The 15359-nt window shown below is 43.8% G+C and overlaps 1 protein-coding gene across 2 annotated transcripts in view; it reads left to right on the top strand.

Moving 5' to 3' along the window:
* Positions 1–15359, top strand: part of TMEM132D (transmembrane protein 132D) — an 820982-nt gene that overhangs the window by 785722 nt on the left and 19901 nt on the right. The gene's annotated exons all lie outside the window — the stretch shown is intronic.

Below are 15359 nucleotides of genomic sequence, written 5' to 3'. Positions count from 1 at the left end.
TTATGGTTTCAGAAATTTGGTGCCATTTCATCTTTCCTATTAGAGCTCTTGCACATGAATTCTCACTTTTATCCATTCATTCATCACCTCTTTCTTGTGTGCCTACTATATGCCAAGCACTGTTCTAGATGATACAGTAGATAAAACGGCTAAGGTCTTGCCTGCCATCTCAATTAGTCAGGATCAGTTAGGGGATGCTGAGGTAACAAACAGCACCAGAATCTCAGCATCCTTCCACAACATGCCTCTATTGTTCAGGCAAAGACAGCAGTGGTGACTGTCCAAGGCAGGCATTCCCCATGCAGTGACGGCTCAGCATCCCAGATGGCCTTCATATTGAGGCACCTACATCATGGGCCTCCTGGGCAGGAGAAGGAGACAAGAAGGGTGTGCACTGGCTCTTAAGTGTTTCCAATCAGAGGTGACACCCATCACTTCTACTCCCACATCATTGGCCAGAGCACGCCACATGACCATACCACACTTAAGGAGGCAGAGCCTGCCCTCCTCCAATCTGCCCAAGAAGGGGAGGAAAGTGGGAGGAGATCTGTGCCTGGTCATTCTCAACCTTCTCCCAAGCCCACAAACGTCTTTCAGGTATGGTGACTGCACCTGCTAATGGCAGTTTCCATTGTATTCATCAGAGTATAATCAAGAGACAGAATCTGCATCAGTCATTTGTGCAGAGATATTCTATTTTTTTATTTTTTAACTTTTTTTTGATAGGGATTGCATTTATTTTTATTTTTATTTTTTATTTTTTATTTTATTATTATTGTACTTTAAGTTTTAGGGTACATGTGCACAATGTGCAGGTTAGTTACATATGTATACATCTGCCATGCTGATGCGCTGCACCCACTAACTCGTCATCTAGCATTAGGTATATCTCCCAATGCTATCCCTCCCCCCTCCCCCCTCCCACAACAGGCCCCAGAGTGTGATGTTCCCCTTCCTGTGTCCATGTGTTCTCATTGTTCAATTCCCACCTGTGAGTGAGAATATGCGGTGTTTGGTTTTTTGTTCTTACGATAGTTTACTGAGAATGATGATTTCCAATTTCATCCATGTCCCTACAAAGGACATGAACTCATCATTTTTTATGGCTGCATAGTATTCCATGGTGTATATGTGCCACATTTTCTTAATCCAGTCTATCATTGTTGGACATTCGGGTTGGTTCCAAGTCTTTGCTATCGTGAATAGTGCCACAATAAACATACATGTGCATGTGTCTTTATAGCAGCATGATTTATAGTCCTTTGGGTATATACCCAGTAATGGGATGGCTGGGCCAAATGGTATTTCTAGTTCTAGATCCCTGAGGAATCACCATACTGACTTCCACAATGGTTGAACTAGTTTACAGTCCCACCAACAGTGTAAAAGTGTTCCTATTTCTCCACATCCTCTCCAGCACCTGTCGTTTCCTGACTTTTTAATGATTGCCATTCTAACTGGTGTGAGATGGTATCGCATTGTGGTTTTGATTTGCATTTCTCTGATGGCCAGTGATGGTGAGAATTTTTTCATGTGTTTTTTGGCTGCATAAATGTCTTCCTTTGAGAATTGTCTGTTCATGTCCTTCGGCCACTTTTTGATGGGGTTGTTTGTTTTTTTCTTTTTTTTTATTATTATTATACTTTAAGTTTTAGGGTACATGTGCACATTGTGCAGGTTAGTTGTATACATGTGCCATGCTGGTGCGCTGCACCCACTAACTCGTCATCTAGCATTAGGTATATCTCCCAATGCTGTCCCTCCCCCCACCCCACAACGGTCCCCAGAGTGTGATGTTCCCCTTCCTGTGTCCATGTGTTCTCATTGTTCAATTCCCACCTGTGAGTAAGAATATGCGGTGTTTGGTTTTTTGTTCTTATGATAGTTTACTGAGAATGATGATTTCCAATTTCATCCATGTCCCTACAAAGGACATGAACTCATCATTTTTTATGGCTGCATAGTATTCCATGGTGTATATGTGCCACATTTTCTTAATCCAGTCTATCATTGTTGGACATTTGGGTTGGTTCCAAGTCTTTGCTATTGTGAATAATGCCGCAATAAACATACGTGTGCATGTGTCTTTATAGCAGCATGATTTATAGTCCTTTGGGTATATACCCAGTACTGGGATGGCTGGGTCAAATAGTATTTCCAGTTCTAGATCCCTGAGGAATCGCCACACTGACTTCCACAATGGTTGAACTAGTTTACAGTCCCACCAACAGTGTAAAAGTGTTCCTATTTCTCCACATCCTCTCCAGCACCTATTGTTTCCTGACTTTTTAATGATTGCCATTCTAACTGGTGTAAGATGGTATCTCATTGTGGTTTTGATTTGCATTTCTCTGATGGCCAGTGATGATGAGCATTTTTTCATGTGTTTTTTGGCTGCATAAATGTCTTCTTTTGAGAAGTGTCTGTCCATGTCCTTCACCCACTTTTTCATGGGGTTGTTTGTTTTTTTCTTGTAAATTTGTTTGTGTTCATTGTAGATTCTGGATATTAGCCCTTTGTCAGATGAGTAGGTTGTGAAAATTTTCTCCCATTTTGTAGGTTGCCTGTTCACTCTGATGGTACTTTCTTTTGCTGTGCAGAAGCTCTTGAGTTTAATTAGATCCCATTTGTCAATTTTGGCTTTGGTTGCCATTGCTTTTGGTGTTTTAGACATGAAGTCCTTGCCCATGCCTATGTCCTGAATGGTAAAGCCTAGGTTTTCTTCTAGGGTTTTTATGGTTTTAGGTCTAACATTTAAGTCTTTAATCCATCTTGAATTGATTTTTGTATAAGGTGTAAGGAAGGGATCCAGTTTCAGCTTTCTACATATGGCTAGCCAGTTTTCCCAGCACCATTTATTAAATAGGGAATCCTTTCCCCATTGCTTGTTTTTGTCAGGTTTGTCAAAGATCAGATAGTTGTAGATATGCGGCGTTATTTCTGAGGGCTCTGTTCTGTTCCATTGGTCTATATCTCTGTTTTTGTACCAGTACCATGCTGTTTTGGTTACTGTAGCCTTGTAGTATAGTTTGAAGTCAGGTAGTGTGATGCCTCCAGCTTTGTTCTTTTGGCTTAGGATTGACTTGGTGATGCGGGCTCTTTTTTGGTTCCATATGAACTTTAAAGTAGTTTTTTCCAATTCTGTGAAGAAAGGCATTAGTAGCTTGATGGGGATGGCATTGAATCTGTAAATGACCTTGGGCAGTATGGCCATTTTCACGATATTGATTCTTCCTACCCATGAGCATGGAATGTTCTTCCATTTGTTTGTATCCTCTTTTATTTCATTGAGCAGTGGTTTGTAGTTCTCCTTGAAGAGGTCCTTCACATCCCTTGTAAGTTGGATTCCTAGGTATTTTATTATCTTTGAAGCAACTGTGAATGGGAGTTCACTCATGATTTGGCTCTCTGTTTGTCTATTGTTGTTGTATAGGAATGCTTGTGATTTTGTACGGAGATATTTTAGCATAAAGATGGTTACCTAGGCCAGGCGTGGTGGCTCACGCCTGTAATCCCAGCACTTTAGGAGGCTGAGGTGGGCAGATCACGAGGTCAGGAGGGAAAGCAGAGGCCTGGGTGACACTCTGGAACCTGAGGCATAAAGCAGCCACCATCCCGGCTGCTGAAGGAACAAAGAGTAGGTTGGAATTATCCCAACTTGGAAGCTTATAGATGCCCTGTGTGTCTGGATGGGGCTCCCTCCAAGGAGAGCTTGCTGCTCAGCTGTTGCTGGCTCCTCCAAATCTGGGAGTGGAAGCCAGGCCTCCGAGGTGGGGGCATGGGCTGGCTGATGGTATTGTCCATGAGGGAGTGAAATGAGCCTGGTTCTGCAAGTGCTGGAGACACTGTGAACTGGATCCAGTTGCTGCTGTGGGAAGGAACTGATGCTGTGGGGTGAAGCATTACTGTCCTAATGCTCATGGGAACAGCAAGAAGACAAGGAGCCCAGGAAGAAGAGATGAAGGAGCAAATCCCTCCTCTTCCTCCAGCCTGGAGGCCTCCTTCTAATTTCCCTCACTGGAAGAGCCTACAAGAAAACAGCTGGTAAATCAAACATATGCTGATTTTGTAGGGTCACAAAACAGAGCATGGAAGGGTGGATTTGGAGCTCAGAGACAATAACTGCCTTCCACGATGTTTACTTTCGTAAATGTGCTGATATGTATGCCTCCTGTGTCTCATTTCTAGAAAACAAAATTCAGTAATTGTTGTTCCCCTGTGCTGCCACACTCTGCTTCTGGTTACCCTAAATGTGCTAGGCAATGCAGCCTCTATCTTCCCAAGACCATAGCCTTGATTCTGCAAAAGTTTCAAGGGCTGTAAACAGGAAAGTGGACATTTGGGCCAAATATGAAGCATGTATTAACTTCATCTTCACTTTTGCAGCTGGTTCAGGGTCGAGAATATTTTATGATCCCAAAGAAAAGAAAAAGATCTTCAGCAGTTTTCAAAAGTGGATTGTGGGTTTTGTTTCCAAGGAGTATTAGGCTTAGAGAAAGTTTTAGCAAAAGGAGAAACAAAATTCAACACCTGGTAGCAGAAGAAACATCAGTCCATTTAGACATTTTTTTGAGGTTTCCAGTTTTTCCTCTTTATCTATATTTTATCCATACATGTGTGTATGTGTGTGCATGTGTGTGTATGTTGTGTGTATGCGTGTGTGCGTGCATATGCAAGTGTGTGTGTGCATTGTGTGAGTACATGTGTATGCATGTGCCTGCATGTGTGTATGTGCATATGCCAATGTGCGAGTGTGCGTGCATGTGTGCATTGTGTGTGTATGCATGTGCCTGCATGTGCTTGTGTGCATGCGTACATATGTGAATGCGTGTGTGTGCATGTGTAAGTGTGTACACGTGTGTGCATGTGTATGTGTGTGATTAAAGGTAAGGGTGTTTTTCCAGCAGGCTCAGAAAGAGAAGAGTGAGTCTCTGCGTACGCAAGACTCATTTGCCAGTTCACTGGCCTGATTCATGAATGCAGCCTCTGTTTACTTTCCTTTGTGCTCCTTGGGGATTAGAAAGGTATCAACAACACAGAGGGAAATGGACTAAAAAATACCCAGGCAAGGGTCATCTCTGCCACCTTCTCCATCTCACTCCCCAAATGTCTAGGCTGTCATAGACCTGGCTTGTTTCCATTTTCATTCCATTCCATGAAGAGAGAGAGAGAGAAAAAAAAAAAAAAGCAGCTTTGAATCACAAATTTGATCATCTACACAGAGAAGCGGGGGATTATGAATCATGGAGTCCAAAAGACTGGTGGTTTCTCTATATTTTCAAAAATATTGTTTGCATCTAATTGTTTTTATTTATAGTCAGAAATACGTCAAAGGACCTGGGTTGCTGTCAGTGTTTTTCCTCCTATTTTCTACGATTCCACTATCAGTACAAATGCCATTGTCCCTGGAATATATGATAAATGAACTGTCACAGCCTAGGTAGAAAAAATTAAAAAAAAAAAACAGCATGAGGTAATGAAACAAGCAACTACCTTGGAGTGAGAAAGCCTCCACCAGAAAGCCTGCCTACAAACCCTAGATCTGCAGCTTAGTTACTAAGCAACCTCGGGAAACGTAGAGTGTAGCTCTGACTGTGAGGAGTTTCAGTTTCCTCTTGTAGATAGTTTTTTAACCTGGAATGCTGGATTTGGAGCCAGCTGGGGTTGTTGATTCTTTTCTTGCTTGGTGCTCACATTTCCAGGGGCTGCAAATTCAAGTGCTGGTGGCAAGACAAGAGGGAATGGTGGGGACTCCAGTAACTGGAGACCACTGAGCTGGTCATACCAGCTACCAAAAGCCATGGTGGCACATCTCTTCCCAACTCTGCATTCAGTGACTTTGGGTTGGCGGCATGAAATCACGAGCGTTTATACTACAGGAATTGGCAAATCGACAAATGCTCGAGGCAAAGAAGCTGCACGGGGCTGTTTGTTGGAGGCTCGGCCAGGATGAACCAATGGGCCATGGGCACTGCAGAGCTTAGATCCTGCCACCGACTGGCACCACAGAGCTTAGATCCCTGCCATTAACTGGCATTGCAAAGCTTAGACCCCTGCCATCAACTGGTGCCACAGAGCTTCGATCCCTGCCTTGACTGGCACTGCAGAGCTTCAATCCCTGCCACCGCCTGGTGCTGTGCAGCTTCAGTCCCTGCCACCGACCCCCAGACAGTTGTCCTTTCCTCAGTGCCTCCCCCTAGGATTTCACCCTGAGTATTTGAATTCCATTTCATTTAGGTTTAGTTGTAAATTGACATTTTCTCTTTGCATAAAAGAAAGTTACTGGCCAAGGGAGTCTTAGATGATAGTTTTCTTAACTAATGAGACTTTTTATATCAGGAGACCTCTACGGAACCAGCAAGATGGCTTATCCAAGTCACTTAGCCTCAGCTGCCTCATCTGTAAGACATGGGCAATACTTTCATTCACTCAAGAAAAAAATTATTGAGGCCTTATTATATGTCAAGTATTGCTGGAAGATAGAATTGGGCTGGCTGATTTTTTAAAGTAACTTTGTCCTCGGAAAGACAGAAAGATAAGTTCTGCACATTCACTGCCATCCTCAGCTGACTGCACTGCGTCAGTCAGACATAAAACCCCACGGTGGAGATTCTCTGAACTGACCTCAGATCACCATGAGGCACGGCCTGGAGCCAACCCGTCAGCCTCTCAGACGCTCTCCAAGTCTTCTGCAACTTGCTGGGGTCACCTTGACCTTCAATGACCTAATTAAAGTGGGTTTGGCCATGCACGGTGGCTCACACCTGTAATCCCAGCACTTGGGAAGGCCAAGGCAGGTGGATCACCTGAGGTCAGGAGTTACCAGCCTGGCTAACATGGTGAAACCCTGTCTCTACTAAAAACACAAAAAATTAGCCAGGGGTGGTGTTAGGTGCCTGCAATTCCAGATACTCAGGAGGCCGAGGCAGGAGAATTGCTTGAACCGGAGAGGTGGAGGTTGCAGTGAGCGAAGATCGTGCCACTGCACTCCAGCCTGGGTGACAGAGCGAGACTCTGTCCCAAAAAAAAAGATAATAAAATTAAATAAAAAATAAAGTGGGTTTTGCTCCCACTTTTAATGGAATGCAACATCTGTCCTTTCCAGGATGTTGCAGATTTCTGCTAAGGTGGGACTGAACATGGAAGGTTTTCTGACCTGCACCTGCTGAGAATTCCTGTGTTCCTTCATTTTCCTGCAGACTGCATAGAGCCGTCTGGAGGTGGAACTGTGCTGATGTTCAACACGGCCACCCATGTGAACAGCAGTTGCTGGTGGTGGCCTGAAGGGTCCACATGTGGCTCCTCAGTCTGGCCTGGGCTTCCCATGACACAGAGGCTGGCTTCTGTGAGGGGGCATCTGAAGGGCTAGTGTTCCAGGAGCATAGGTGGAAGGTTTTTTTGTGACCTGGCACCAGAAAGCTCAGACTTCTGTCAAATTCTGTTGGCTGAGTGCAGGGGGCCAAAGGAAAGCTTCTCCTTTGCCCTCTGAAGTTTTGCTGAAAAGTCAGCTCAAAAAAGGCAGGTTAATAGGAGAAATGGCATAAAAATTAATCAGTGTGCATGGAGAGAAAATCACAGATTTGTTACCCCAACCTGACGCAATAAGGTGTACAGACAGTTATATACCCCTCTTCTTAGGGGAAAGGAAGATGGGAGAATGTGGATGATTTTAGAGGGATAGTAAATGATTTTTAGAGAAATTCAGTGGGCTTGAGGAATGGGCAGTGGCCTGGGGCAAAGTCTGTAGGGCCTGCACAGCAGGAAATGCTTTGTGACAAAAGTCTATCCGGCTGTGTTGACAGATTTCCATCTTTCTTCCTGCAATATGAATTCAGTGGATAAAAACTCAGAGAAGGCACCAGAGGCCATTGTTTTCTTCCTGTGGGGTCCAGATTTTAGGCAGAAAAGGGAACCTCAGAGAACTTTATCCTGTGCTTTAAGGGAGACAGAGGATTAAGAGAGGGTAGGAGGGTGATGGTTGGAAGGTCAGAGAGACCTTGAGGCTGCTTATTCAGTTCAGCATGTCAAGGGAACATATTTTGAGATGGTTTCTGAGCCTCAACACAAGCAACTCACTAAGGCCAGCCCAGATTCAAGGCAAGGGCATTAGACTCCACCTCTCCAGTGGAGACGTAATAAGGTCACTTTGGTGAGGACGTGAGCAGGCAGAAGAGACTGTTGTGGCCATCTTTGGAAAATGCAGTCTACCACATACGTTCACCTCCCAGAGTCTCAAGGTTCTTTATCTAGAAGAAATGGAGATGTAATAACGCCAACCTCACAGGGCTGTTGTGAAGGACAGTGGAGTTAGTGGAATTAAAATACTGCCTTATCTTACTGTAAGACTCATTTCTTGGTAGAGACCCTAGAAAAAAAGGCATCTGTGCCCGAGTAGGTAGGCACGAGGACATTTGTCACTGCATGGTTTGAAAAAGCAAAATACATGAGAATGCAAGCTCTGTGATCATCTCATCATCATCATCACTATCATTCTTACGAATTTTGGTGCCCAGTTGTTCCAGCACCACTTACTGAAAAGGCTGTCAAAGACTTTGGCTTCATTGAGTTGCCTTTACTCCTTTGTCAACGATCAGTTGGCCACATTTATGCAGGTCTGTTTCTGGGCTCTCTTTTCTGTCTTATTCATCAATTTACCTATTCCTTCAGCAATGCCATATTGTCTTGGCTATTACGGTTTTCCAGGTAGTCTTGAACTTGAGTCACGTCAGTCCTCTGATTTTATTCTTCTGGGTTGCATCCTCACAAAAACTAACTTAAAGTGGGCCACAGAACTAAATGTAAAAATGCAAAATGATAAAATTCCTAGAAGATAACATAGGAGAAATTCTAGATATCATCGTGTTTGGTGATGACTTTCCAGATACAACACCAAAGGTGTAATCCATGAAAGAAAGAATTGATTCCCTGGACTTTATTAAAATTAAACACTTCTGCATATGCAGTTTTTGTTTGTGAATACAAGCTTTCAGCTTGAAGGGAAGCAGAATGTACCCAAAAATATGTGTTTTTGACATAAGAATTATGTTGAGTTAAACGTGATTAATAAGAAACAAAGGCAGGAAAAGTTCTGTCTACCCTCTCCTTTTCTACGTAAATGGACGATATAAACTCTCCTTTACTGGAGATAACTCTAGACTGTGATTAGCCCAGAGTTGACACAGAAAAAATCTGCAAACAAACCTTTCTCCATTACTTTCCCCCATATATTTACCTTTCTGTAGTTTCTCAACCATTGGAGGCCTAAGGCCATTTCCCTTCTCCTGTTATTTCTCTATAAAATTATTGTTCTTTGTGGAAGATGCTACATATACTCAAATTTTAGTCATCTCTTTGAGTTACTCATTCCTAAGTTTCTTCTATGGATATAGGCGATGTAAATGTTCATAAATATGTTTGTTTTTTTAAGAAAGAAAAAGAAACATACAGAAGAATGTGCATTCATTCAGAGAGTCCCCTCATCTGTCTAACAGAGACTCATAAAAGCTCTGTCATGGGGCTTAAACAAATACATTTACCAACAGGGCTGAGAATACTGGTTCTCAACCTGGGGTGCTCTTGCCGCCCAGGGGTTCTTTAGCAATGTCTGGAGACACTGTTGGTCGTCACCGCTGGAGAGAGGGATGCTACTGGCATCTGGAGGTGGAGGCCAGGGGTGCTGCTCAGCAGCCTACACCGCCCTGGATAGCCTCCTACAGCAAAGAACTCTCCAGCCCCAAATGTGGACAGGGCAGGGGCAGAGAAACCCCGGCCAGGACCAGCGCCTGGCACGTGGCAAGAGTGGCTTGGGTGGCTTGTTATTAAAATGATTTCCTATCAGACTGCTCATCAGTGACTGTGAGAAGACAACTGAGATCTTATGACCCAGGCCACATGGTGGACCATTTTGAGGACAAAGAAAAGAGAACATTCACTGAATGCATTATTTCCTCTGACCCAGGAAAGGACTGAAAGTGGAAATTTGAGATTGTGTAAAAATGTTCTGTTTTCATTTAAAAATAACAGAGCTTCCTGGGAATTTGAATTTCTGATTTTAGAAGAAAATAGGCTATAGAATATAGACTATATATGGAATCTTCTGGTATAGATGACTCCAAAAACACCAGAATATCCCTGTTCCGTGTCATAACTAAGAGGCCCACTGTGGCTGACAGGGAAAGAGACTCAGACTTTCTTCCAGAAAGCACTGTCACTCAGCCTCAAGGAGTGCTGGTAGCAGACAGCACCCAGCGCTTAACTCCTTGGGGGCCCTGTGTTTTGAGCTGAGTCCCGCTCTTTTTCAGGTAGCCCCAGCTATTGACAAAGATGGTGGTTCAAGGGTCTGGCCACTTTCACCAAAGTGGGGCTCCTCCCTGAACACCCATTCTTTGCTCCAGACCCCTCCGGTGAGTTGGCAGAAATGTTGTTGGGTCTTCCTCTTGATCCAAGAGCTCTCGCTGCCATCCTGGGTCCTTCCCTTCCTCCTTCACAGATATCACGGCCTAATGGACCTTCTGTCTCAGCCTCTGCTCCCCAGAGACCTCACGATCCCACTGTGGCATGTGAGGCATATGAGGGCCGACTCTGGACCCAGAACGGCCTGGATTCCAATCCCAGATCCAAGGCATCCTAACTGTGTGAACTTTAGCAAGTCACCTAATCTCATCGTGCCTCAGTTTCTCATCTGCACAGTGGAGATTGTAATAATGCCTACCTTGCTGGGTTACTGTCAGAATCAAACAACTCACTGCGTGTGCATACCTGGGAAGGCTGCCAGGTAGACAGTTGTCCTCGATGGCAGCTTTAACACCTCTGATCTATGACGCCCCCACCAGGAGCTGGCTCTCCCCTGGGTTCCCAGCTAGCCTCCTCTCCATGCAGGCTGGCAACTTCCTCCTGGAATAGGAAAGCAGGCTCTAGGGACTGAATGGCTGACTGTATTTATCTGCACAGTTGATTGCAGTTTCCTAGGGTTCCCATAAAAAAAAATACCAAGGAGCAGGTGGCTTACACAACAGAGCTTCATTTTCTCACAGTTGCAGATGCTGGAAGTCAGAGATTAGGTGTGTGCAGGTTTGGTTTCTCCCTGCCTGGGGGCAGCTGCTTCTCACTGTGTTCTCCCATGACCGTTCCCCTGTGCATCCCTGGTGTCTCTCTGCCCTGTGTGCCCTGATGCCCCGATCTCTTCTTCTTAAAAGGAAACCAGGCCAGGCACGGTGGCTCACACCTATAATCCCAGCACTTTGGGAGGCCAAGGCAGGCAGATCACCTGAGGTCAGGAGTTTGAGACCAGCCTGGCCAACATGGCAAAACCCTATCTCTACTAAAAATACAAAAATTAGCCGGTTGTGGTGATGCTCACCTGTAGTTCCAGCTACTTGGGAGGCTGAGGCAGGAGAACTGCTTGAACCTGGGAGGCAGAGGTTGCAGTGAGCCAAGATCGCACCACTTCACTCCACTCCAGCCTGGGTGACAGAGTGAGACTCCGTCTCAAAAAAAAAAAAAAAAAAACAGCAGGCATATTGTGTTAGGGGCCTATGTTAGTGACTCATTTTTACTTAAGCACCCCTATAAAGACCCTGCCTCCAAATACAGTCAGATTCATTTGAATTTTTTTTCCACGTGAAGACATTTTTATCTATTCATCCTTTTTTTTAAATTTTATTATTATACTTTAAGTTCTAGGGTACACGTGCACAACATGCAGGTTTTTTACATACGTATATATATGCCATGTTGGTGTGCTGCACCCATTAACTCATCATTTAGCATTAGGTATATCTCCTAATGCTATCCCTCCCCCCTCCCGCCACCCCACGACAGGCCCCGGTGTGTGATGTTCCCCTTCCCATGTCCATGTGTTCTCATTGTTCAGTTCCCACCTATGAGTGAGAACATGCGGTGTTTGGTTTTCTCTCCTTGCGATAGTTTGCTGAGAATGATGGTTTCCAGCTTCATCCATGTCCCTACAAAGGACATGAACTCATCCTTTTTTATGGCTGCATAGTATTCCATGCTGTATATGTGCCACATTTTCTTAATCCAGTCTATCATTGTTGGACATTTGTGTTGGTTCCAAGTCTTTGCTATTGTGAATAGTGCCACTATAAACATACGTATGCATGTGTCTTTATAGCAGCATGATTTATAATCCTTTGGGTATATACCCAGTAATGGGATAGCTGGGTCAAATGGTATTTCTAGTTCTAGATCCCTGATGAATCCCCACACTGACTTCCACAATGGTTGAACTAGTTTACAGTCCCACCAACAGTGTAAAAGTGTTCCTATTTCTTCACATCCTCTCCAGTGCCTGTTGTTTCCTGACTTTTTAATGATTACCATTCTAACTGGTGTGAGATGGTGTCTCATTGTGATTTTCATTTGCATTTCTCTGATGGCCAGTGATGATGAGCATTTTTTCATGTGTTTTTTGGCTGCATAAATGTCTTCTTCTGAGAAGTGTCTGTTCATATCCTTTGCCCACTTTTTCATGGGGTTGTTTCATTTTTTCTTGTAAATTTGTTCAAGTTCTTTGTAGATTCTGGATATTAGCCCTTTGTCAGATGAGTAGGTTGCGAAAACTTTGTCCCATTCTGTAGGTTGCCTGTTCACTCTGATGGTGGTTTCTTTTGCTGAGCAGAAGCTCTTGAGTTTAATTAGATCCCATTTGTCAATTTTGGCTTTTGCTGCCATTGCTTTTGGTGTTTTAGACATGAAGTCCTTGCCCATGCCTATGTCCTGAATGGTATTGCCTAGGTTTTCTTCTAGGGTTTTTATGGTTTTAGGTCTAACATGTAAGTCTTTAATCCATCTTGAATTAATTTTTGTATAAGGTGTAAGGAAGGGATCCAGTTTCAGCTTTCTACATATGGCTAGCCAGTTTTCCCAGCACCATTTATTAAATAGGGAATCCTTTCCCCATTGCTTGTTTTTGTCAGGTTTGTCAAAGATCAGATAGTTGTAGATATGCGGCATTATTTCTGAAGGCTCTGTTCTGTTCCGTTGGTCTATATCTCTGTTTTGTTACCAGTACATGCTGTTTTGATTACTGTAGCCTCGTAGTATAGTTTGAAGTCAGGTAGTGTGATGCCTCCAGCCTTGTTCTTTTGGCTTAGGATTGACTTGGTGATGTGGGCTCTTTTTTGGTTCCATATGAACTTTAAAGTAGTTTTTTCCAATTCTGTGAAGAAAGTCATTGGTAGCTTGATGGGGATGGCATTGAATCTATAAATGACCTTGGGCAGTATGGGCGTTTTCATGATATTGATTCTTCCTACCCATGAGCATGGAATGTTCTTCCATTTGTGTGTATCCTCTTTTATTTCCTTGAGCAGTGGTTTGTAGTTCTCCTTGAAGAGGTCCTTCACATCCCTTGTAAGTTGGATTCCTAGGTATTTTATTCTCTTTGAAGCAATTGTGAATGGGAGTTCACTCATGATTTGGCTCTCTGTTTGTCTGTTATTGGTGTATAAGAATGCTTGTGATTTTTGTAGATTGATTTTGTATCCTGAGACTTTGCTGAAGTTCCTTATCAGCTTAAGGAGATTTTGGGCTGAGACGATGAGGTTTTCTAGATATACAATCATGTCATCTGAAAACAGAATTTAGGGAGGGGACCAAATTCAGCCCACAATAGGCTCAAGTTGCCTCTTTTTCCCTCTGTACATGGAGCATCCCTGCTGACCCGAAGCCCATCTGTGGCATGTCCCTGCACATCCTCTTCCAGTCCAGTAAATCCATTTGAAACTGGTCCAGCATGTCCTCCACGGCATCCATTTGAAACTGGTCCAGTGTGTCCTCCAGTGCGTCCATTTAAAACTTGCTCATCTCTTGACAGAAAAGGGTGTGTTGTTCATTAACAAATATACCTGAGTTAGGGAAAGTTGTTTTCCAATAAATAAGCCTAGTATAATGAGCTAAAGTTCTCCTCTGATTAGCCCAGTGTGGCAAGCCCCTCATGGCTATAGGACACTGAGCTTCAATGTTCTTATCTGGCAAACGGGGGTAAGGGTACCAATCTAATAGATATGTTGTGAGGATTAAGTGGAAGAAGTTATCGACATTCAGTACAGTACCTTGCATGTAGCAAACAATGAATATTAGCCACTACTATTATTGTTACCACTATTATTAATGTTATCTTTTTTTTTTGAGACGTAGTTTCACTCTTGTTGCCCAGGCTGGAGTAAAATGGCGCGAGTCTCAGCTCACTGCAACCTCCACCTCCTGAGTTCAAGCGATTCTCCTTCCTCAGCCTCCCAAGTAGCTGGGATTACAGGCGCCGCCACCACGCCTGGCTAATTTTTTTGTATTTTTAATAGAGACGGGTTTCACCATGTTGGCCGGGCTGGTCGCGAACTCCTGACCTCAGGTGATCCACATTTTTAATCCAAGACAGAGACTAAGCACAAAAAGGTGCTACCTAACTTGAGAATTGGATGCAAGCATTCCTGTAGGATGTCTACTTCTGCAAAGTTTGAGGGGAAAAAAGACGGAATTTCAACAACTGTAGCTGTAGCTCTTGAACAAAAAAAAAAAAAAAAAAGGAAAGAGAGAAATATTAGAACATAAATTTAACCAAGAATGTTGGCGATATTTAAATAAGATTTAAATTCATACAGCATTTAAACAGAAAAGAAGGAAATGGCATTAAATTCACATAAGTGCCGGATTATGCACACCAGAGTCAGAAATATTAACTGTATCCCTATAACGGAAGAGTGTGACTGGCCGGAAATGGATTATGAAAGGGGTTCAAGAGTTTTAATAGATCATCCCTTCAAACCATCAGCATTGTAACGTGGTAGTTAATAAATTATATGACATGTACAGTTAGTCATATTTTAACGAGAAGTAATGAACAGGTCTTGCCGGCTCACCTAGACCATTACATTTCTCCAGTTCATCTCCCAGAGGGGGAGTTTGGAATGTCTAACAATCTAATGCAATGAACAGAGCTATGAAGGCAAGGATGAAGGTCAGAATGCTGGAAGAAGTTCTGCTCCATCCAGCTGTTGGAGGAACACATCTCAGATTGTCTCTCCAGACCAGGATGGAGTTGGGGCCAGGTCCACTCATGGGGGACTAGGCTCGTGTCTTCCTAAGCTCACCTAGGCTCAGGAACCTGGGTCCCAAGAGCCTATGTGAGTTTAGGTAAGATCTCCAGAGCCCAGGTGAGGATAGGTAAGGTCCTCAGAGCCCAGGTGAGGGTAGGTAAGGACCCCAGAGCCCAGGAGAGGGTAGGTAAGGACCCCAGAGCCCAAGTGAGGATAGGTAAGGTCTCCAGAGCCCAGGTGAGGATAGGTAAGCTCTCCAGAGCTGAGATGAGCTTAGGTAAAGTCCCCAGAGCCCAGGTGAGG

Source organism: Pan paniscus, chromosome 10, assembly GCF_029289425.2.
Source record: "Pan paniscus chromosome 10, NHGRI_mPanPan1-v2.0_pri, whole genome shotgun sequence".
NCBI classification, from domain to species: Eukaryota; Metazoa; Chordata; class Mammalia; order Primates; family Hominidae; genus Pan; species Pan paniscus.
Note: the sequence above shows the minus strand (reverse complement) of the source record. Positions and strands in the feature narration are given on the sequence as shown.